Genomic DNA, 7,813 nt, shown 5'->3' with positions numbered 1-7,813 from the left:
GAGCATCGTACGATTGTTAGTGCCAGGCATGCTGGATCCAGTATCTCAGAAATGGCTGCCCTCCTGGACTTTTCACACAGGATAGTGTCTAGGGTTCACCAAAAATGGAGTGACAAACAAAAAACATCCAGTCAGCGGCAGTCTTGTGGCCAAAAACAGCTTGTTGATGAGAGAGGTTGAAGGAGAAAGGCAAGAATCATGCAAGCTAACAAGCAGGCCACAAACAGACAAATAACGGCACAGTACAACAGTGGTGTGCAGAACCACATCTTGGAATGCACAACTCGTCTATCCTTGTCAAAGATGGGGTGTTACAGCAGACGACCACACGGGTTCCACTCTTATCAGGTAAAAACAAGAAGAAGTGGCTCCAGTGGGCACTCGATCACCAACACTGGACAATAAGGAGTGGAAAAACATTGCAAGTTTAGTTTACTTGGGTGGCCTGTGCAGTCACTAGGCCTCAATCCAATAGAGCATCTTTGGGATAAGATGGAACAGGCTGTTCGCAGCATGAATGTACCGCTGTCCAATCTGCAGCAACTGCGTTATGCCATCACATCAGCATGGATCAACATCCCTGTGGAACGCTTCTGACACCTTGTAGAATGCCCTGAAGAATTCAAGCGGCTCTGGAGGCAAAGGGGGTCCTACCCAGTAATAGACGGATGTACCTAATAAACTAGCCAGTGAATATAAACTATATACGCAAAAGTATATGGACACACCTTCAAATTAGTGGATTTGGCTATTTCAGCCACACCGTTGCTGACAGGTGTATAAAATTGAGCACACAGCCATGCAATCTCCATAAACAAACATTGGCAGTAGAATGGCCTTACTGAAGCTCGGTGACTTTTAACCTGGCACAATCATAGGATGCCACCTTTCCAACAAGTCAGTTCGTCAAATTTCTGCCCTGCTAGAGCTGCCCCGGTCAACTGTATGTGCTGTTATTGTGAAGTAGAAACACCTAGGAGCAACAACAGCTTAACCGTGAAGTGGTAGACCACACAAGCTCACAGAACGGGACTCCTGAAGCGCATAGTGCATAAAAATAGTCTGTCCTTCGTGGCAGCACTCACTACCGAGTTCCAAACTGCCTCTGGAAGCAACGTCAGCACAATAACTGTTCATCGGGAGCTTCATGAAATGGGTTTCCATGGCCGAGCAGCCGCACACAAGCCTAAGATCACCATGTGCTATGCCAAGCGTCGGCTGGAGTGGGGTAAAGCTTGCCAGCATTGGACTCTGGAGCAGTGGAAATGCGACATCTGAAGTGAAGAATCACGCTTCACCATGTAGCAGTCCGACGGACTAATCTGGGTTTAACGGATGCCAGAAGAACGCTATCTGCCCGAATGCATAATGCCAACTGTAAAGTTTGATGGAGGAGGAATAATGGTCTGGGGCTGTTTTTCATGGTTCGGGCTAGGCCCCTTAGTTCCGGTTAAGGGAAATCTTAACGCTACAGCATACAATGACATTCTAAACGATTCTGTGCTTCCAACTTTGTGGCAACAGTTTTAGGCAAGCCCTTTCCTGTTTCAGCATGACAATGTCTCTGTGCACAAAGCGAGGTCCATACAGAAATGCTTTGTCGAGATCAGTGTGGAAGAACTTGACTGGCCTGCACAGAGCCCTGACCTTAACCACATCAAACACCTTTGGAATGAATTGAAACGCCGACTGCGAGCCATGCCTAATCGCCCAACATCAGTGTCCAACCTCACTAATGCTTGTGGCTTAAATGGAAGCAAGTCCCCGCAGCAATGTTCGAGCATCTAGTGGAAAGCCTTCGCAGAAGAGTGGAGGCTGTTATAGCAGCAAAGGGGGGACCAATGCCATATTAATGTCCACGATTTTGGAATGAGATGTTCGATGAGCAGGTGTCCACATACTTTTTGTAACACACACACAGTACAAGTCAAAAGTTTTTATTGCTCACATACACATGGTTAGCAGATGTTATTGTGAGTGTAGCGAAATGCTTGTGCTTCTAGTTCCGACAGTGCAGTAATATCTAACAAGTAATCTAACAATTCCACAACTACCTAATACACACAAATCTAAGTAAAGGAATGGAATAAGAATATATACAAATAAATATATGGATGAACAATGACCGAGCGGCACAGGCAAGATGTAATAGATGGTATAAAATACAGTATATACATATGAGATGAGTAATGCAAGATATGTAAACATTATTAAAGTGGCATTAAAGTGACTAATGATCCATTTATTAAAGTGGCCAATGATTTAAAGTCTGTATGTAGGCAGCAGCCTCACTGTGATAGTGATGACTGTTTAACAGTCTTATGACCTTGAGATAGAAGCTGTTTTTCATTCTCTCGGCCCCAGCTTTGATGCACCTGTACTGACCTCACCTTCTGGATGGTAGCGGGGTGAACAGGCAGTGGCTCAGATGGTTGTTGTCCTTAATGATCTTTTTGGCCTTCCTGTGACATCGGGTGATGTAGGTGTCCTGGAGGGCAGGTAGTTTGCCACCGGTGATGCGTTGTGCAGTCCGCACCACCCTATGGAGAGCCCTGCGGTTATGGGCGGTGCAGTTGAAGTCCACGATCATCTCCTTTGTTTTGTTTGACGTTGAGTGAGAGGTTGAGTGAGCGGCCCGTCAGGAAGTCCAGGACACAATTGCACAGGGTGGGGTTGAGACCCAGGGCCTCAAGCTTAATGATGAGCTTGGAGGGTACTATGGTGCTGAATGCTGAGCTGTAGTCAATGAACAGCATTCTTACATAGGTATTCCTCTTGTCCAGATGGGATAGGGCAGTGTGCAGGCAATTGTATTGTCTGTGGACCTATTGGGGCGGTGCGCAAATTGAAGTGGGTCTAGGGTGACAGGTAAGGTGGAGGTGATATGATCCTTGACTAGTCTCTCAAAGCACTTCATGATGACAGAAGTGAGTCCTAAGGGGCGATAGTCATTTAGTTCAGTTACCTTTGCCTTCTTGGTTACAGGAACAATGGTGGCCATCTTGCAGCATGTGGGGACAGCAGACTGGGATAGGGAGAGATTGAATATGTCCTTAAACACACCAGCCAGCTGGTCTGCACATGCTCTGAGGATACGGCTAGGGATGCGTCTGGGCCGGCAGCCTTGCGAGGGTTAATACGTTTAAATGTCTTATTCACATTGGTCACGGAGAAGGAGAGTCCTTGGTAGCAGGCCGCGTTGGTGGCACTGTATTATCCTCAAAGCAGGCAAAGAAGGTGTTTAGTTTGTCTGGAAGCAAGACGTAGGGGTCTGTGAAGTGGCTGGTTTTCTTTTTGTAGTCCGTGATTGACTGTAGAACCTGCCACATACGTCTCGTGTCTGAGCTGTTGAATTGCGACTCCACTTTGTCTCTGTACTGACATTTCGCTTGTTAGATTGTATTACAGAAGGAATAACTACACGTTTTCTTTATTTATTAACCCCTCCCCCTCTTCGGAGGACAATAATATATTTTTACAGCTTTTCTGCTACATATATATATATATACACACACACACACACACACACACACACACACACACACACACACACACACACACACACACACACACACACACACACACATTGCATAACTAGACTGTTTGTATTTGGCCAAATTCCCAGTCACCTTTCGTTCACCAAACGTTCAGTTTTGCGTTCAGTTTTGACTACCGCTATCTATCCACGGTTTCTGGTTAGGGTAGGTTTTAATAGTCACAGTGGGTACAACATCTATGCACTTCCTTATAAACTCACTCAACGAATCAGCGTATAAATTGATATTATTCTCTGAGGCTACCCGGAACATGTCCCAGTCAGCGTGATCAAAACAATCTTGAAGCGAGGCTTCCGATTGGTCAGACCAGCGTTGAATAGTCCTTAGCACGGCTACATCCTGTTTGAGTTTCTGCCCATAGGAAGGGAGGAGCAAAATGGAGTCGTGGTCAGATTTTCCAAAGGGAGGGCCTTGTATGCATCGCGAAGTTAGAGTAGCAGTGATCCAGTGTTTTGCCAGCGTGAGTGCTACAATCGATAAGCTGATTATTTTACTAATAATCAGCATTATAATAATCTAATAATCAGTATTACCATTTTCTACATTGTAGAATGATGAAGACATCAAAACTATGAAATATCACATATGGAATCATGTAGTAACCAAAAACAAAGTGTGAAACAAATCAAAATATATTTTATATAATGAGATTCTTCAAAGTAGCCACCCTTTGCTTTGATGACATCTTTGCACACTTGGCATTCTCTCAACCAGCTTCATGAGGTAGTCACTTGGAATGCATTTCAATTAACAGGTGTGCCTGTGCGAGCTTATGTTCCGAAGCCATTGCGTTGCTATAACTGTCAAAGGTTTGGGCATGTGGTGGCGGTGTGTAAAGGCAAAAGGAGATGTGTGAATTGTGGGGGAGAACATGCATATGGGGAATGTGGAGACGTGGCCCGGTTAAAAAGTGCTGGAACTGTGGGGACGCCCATAGTGTGGCATATGGAGGTTGTGCAGTGATGAAAAGACAGGTGGAAGTGCAGCAGGTGCGGAGTGAGTGTAAAATCTTGAATGCAGAAGCAATGACGGTAGTTCACGCAGAAACAAGCGGGCACCTAGAAGAGCAGGTATTCCAGGACGGATCGGGATGCAGGTTGGGAGCGATGTAGGGAGCAGAATATGGGAGAACACAAGACTGGTAGTAGACATGAGGAAGGTTGTTACATTTTTGACAGCAGCAATGAATTGCACAGAATAATAAACAATCTAAGACTAAGAAGACACAGATCATTGTGGAGCAGGCAGTGAAGTATCTTAAGTTCCCATAATTGACATGGGAAAATGTACAGGATGACCTCAATAAGATTGAGAGTCAGTCCTGCCAGGAATCATGTATGGGTTAATTTTCATAATAGTGTTAATCTTTCAATGGAACGCCAGAAGTTTGATGGCTAATGGGCAAGAGTTCAAATCGTTTCTTGAGGAGTTACCAGCTTAAACCTACTCTAGATTTCGTAATACAAGGTTATGTTGCAGTCCGTAGAGATAGGGTGGCAGGTGGAGAGTGTGCTACCTTTATAGAGCAGTGGATCCCATATACACTACCGGTAAAACGTTTTAGAACACCTATTCATTCAAGGGTTTAAAAAAAAAAAATCCTACATTGTAGAATAATAGTGAAGACATCAAAAACTATCAAATAACACATATGGAATCATGTAATAACCAAAAAAGTGTTAAACAAATCAAAATATATTTAATATTTGAGATTCTTCTAATAGCCGCCCTTTGCCTTGATGACAGCTTTGCACACTCTTGGCATTCTCTCAACCAGCTTCATGAGGTAGTCACCTGGAATGCATTTCAATTAACAGGTGTGCCTTCTTAAAAGTACATTTTTCAATCAGTTGTCTTGTGACAAGGTAGGGGAGGTATACTGAAGATAGCCCTAGTTGGTAAAAGACCAAGTCCATATTATGGCAAGAACAGCCCAAATAAGCAAAGGGAAACGACAGTCCATCATCACTTTAAGACATGGTCAGTCAATTCAGAAAATTTCAAGAACTTTGAAAGTTTCTTCAAGTGCAGTCACAAAAACCATCAAGCGCTATGATGAAACTGGCTCTCATGAGGACTGCCACAGGAATGGAAGACCCAGAGTTACCTCTGTTACAGAGGATAAGTTCATTCGAGTTACCAGCCTCAGAAATTGCAGCCCAAATAAATGCTTCACAGAGTACAAGTAACAGACACATCTCAACATCAACTGTTCAGAGGAGACTGTGTGAATCAGGCCTTCGAGGTCGAATTGCTGCAAAGAAACCACTACTAAGGGACACCAATAATAAGAAGAGACTTGCTTGGGCCAAGAAACACGAGCAATGGACATTAGACCCGTGGAAATTTGTCCTTTGGTCTGCAGTCCAAATTTGAGATTTTTGGTTCCAAAGACTGTGTCTGTGTGGGTGAACGGATGATCTTCGCATGTGCATTTCCCACCGTAAAGCATGGAGGTGGTGTGTTTGTAGTGTGTGTTTTTTTTCTGGTGACACTGTCTGTGATTTATTTTTAAATTCAAGGCACACTTAACCAGCATGGCTACCACAGCATTCTGCAGTGATACGCCATCCCATCTGGATGGGCTTAGTGGGCGTCATGTATCCCCCGGTACTGCTGCTCATCCCGTTCACCAGCTCCGGAGGTCTACGTCACCGGCCTTCTCGGCGTAACTGAACTGGATCATTACCACCGACCCCGGACTGTCTTGTCTCATTATGCACACCTGGTTCCTATTCCCCCTGATTAGTATGTGTATAATTGTGCCCTCTGTTCCCCATTATCCTTGTCGATTATTGTTCCAGGTCCGTTGGTCTTGTGAGTACCTGTGCTCTGTGGTATCGGCTTTCGTGCTACGTTTACTGTACGTTGTATTACGGTTTACATACCGTGTTAGTGTGCACTTGTTATTACGCGTCTCGTCCCGTGTATTGTTATTACGGGTCTCGTCCCATGTATTTATTAGAGCTTTACACCTCACTCTTTGGTTTGGGTTACAGTCCTGTGTGATATACATGAATACATACGTTTGTTTTGGGCTTCATCCGCTATTTTTGGGTAGTGAAATAAAAAGAAATGACTTTGTATTCCTGCGCCTGTTCTCAAATCAGTATACAACATGACAGTGGGACTATCATTTGTTTTTCAACCGGACAATGACCCAACACACCTCCAGGCTGTGTAAGGACTATTTTACTAAGAAGGAGTGTGATGGAGTGCTGCATCAGATGACCTGGCATCCACAATCCTCCGACCTCAACCAAATTGAGATGGTTTGGGATGAGTCTGTCACGCCCTGACCAGGTGAACTCGGGTATTTTGGTCAGGGTGTGTCATGTTGGGTATTTTCCCTTGGTTTGTATTTCTATGTTGGGTTCTGTCGATTCCCAATCAGAGACAGCTGTCGCTAGTTGTCTCTGATTGGGATCACATTTAAGTTCCTCTTTCCCCCACGCTGTTTGTGGGGTGTTGTCTCTTTGATTTTGAGCAGCTAACGTATCGGCATTTTCTTGATTTTGTGTACGTGTTTATTTCAGTGTAAAAGAATAAACATGTGTTCGCTCCCAGCTGCGTTTTGGTCCGCTTCCTCGTCACCCGACGACGATCGTTACAGAACACCCCACCAAAACAGGACCAAGCAGCGGGAGGATAAGGAGCGCGAGAGATGGGCTCGCGATGGGAAGGAGTTCTGGACCTGGGAGGAGATCATGTCGGGGAAAGGACCCTGGCGAAAGGATTCCCAGGAGGTAATGCCAGCCGGTGGACGGAGTCGCAGGCGGCGGTCGAGGAGGCCCGGAAGACACCCCCAATAATTTTTTTGGGGGGGGCTAATGGGGTGGTCCGGAAGGGCAGAGGAAGAGCCCAGACCACTGCTCTCGTGGGGGATGACGGCGGAGGAGGAGACGAAGATGAGGCGGTTGATTGAGGACCTGCTGAGGGAAGATCTGGAGGAGGAGCCATGGTATGCGGAGTTGCGCGCTGTGTCGCCAGTGCGCCCGCACAGCCCGGTGCGTCCGGTGGACATGCCCAGCACATGCCGTGCTAGGATGGGCATCCAGCCAGGACGAGTGGCTAAACCGGCCCTTCAGTTCACCAGTGCGTGTTCACAGTCCTGTCTGCCCGTTCCTTTCCCCGCACCAAGCCCACGGTGCGTGTCCACAGTCCTGCCCGGCCCTGCTCCTCGCACCAAGCCATGAGCGGATGCGCGCTGTGTCGCCAGTGCGCCCGACAGCCCGGTGCGTCCTGATGCCCAGCAC

This window comes from Salmo salar, chromosome ssa24 (assembly GCF_905237065.1).
Source record: "Salmo salar chromosome ssa24, Ssal_v3.1, whole genome shotgun sequence".
Taxonomy (NCBI): Eukaryota; Metazoa; Chordata; class Actinopteri; order Salmoniformes; family Salmonidae; genus Salmo; species Salmo salar.
Note: the sequence above shows the minus strand (reverse complement) of the source record.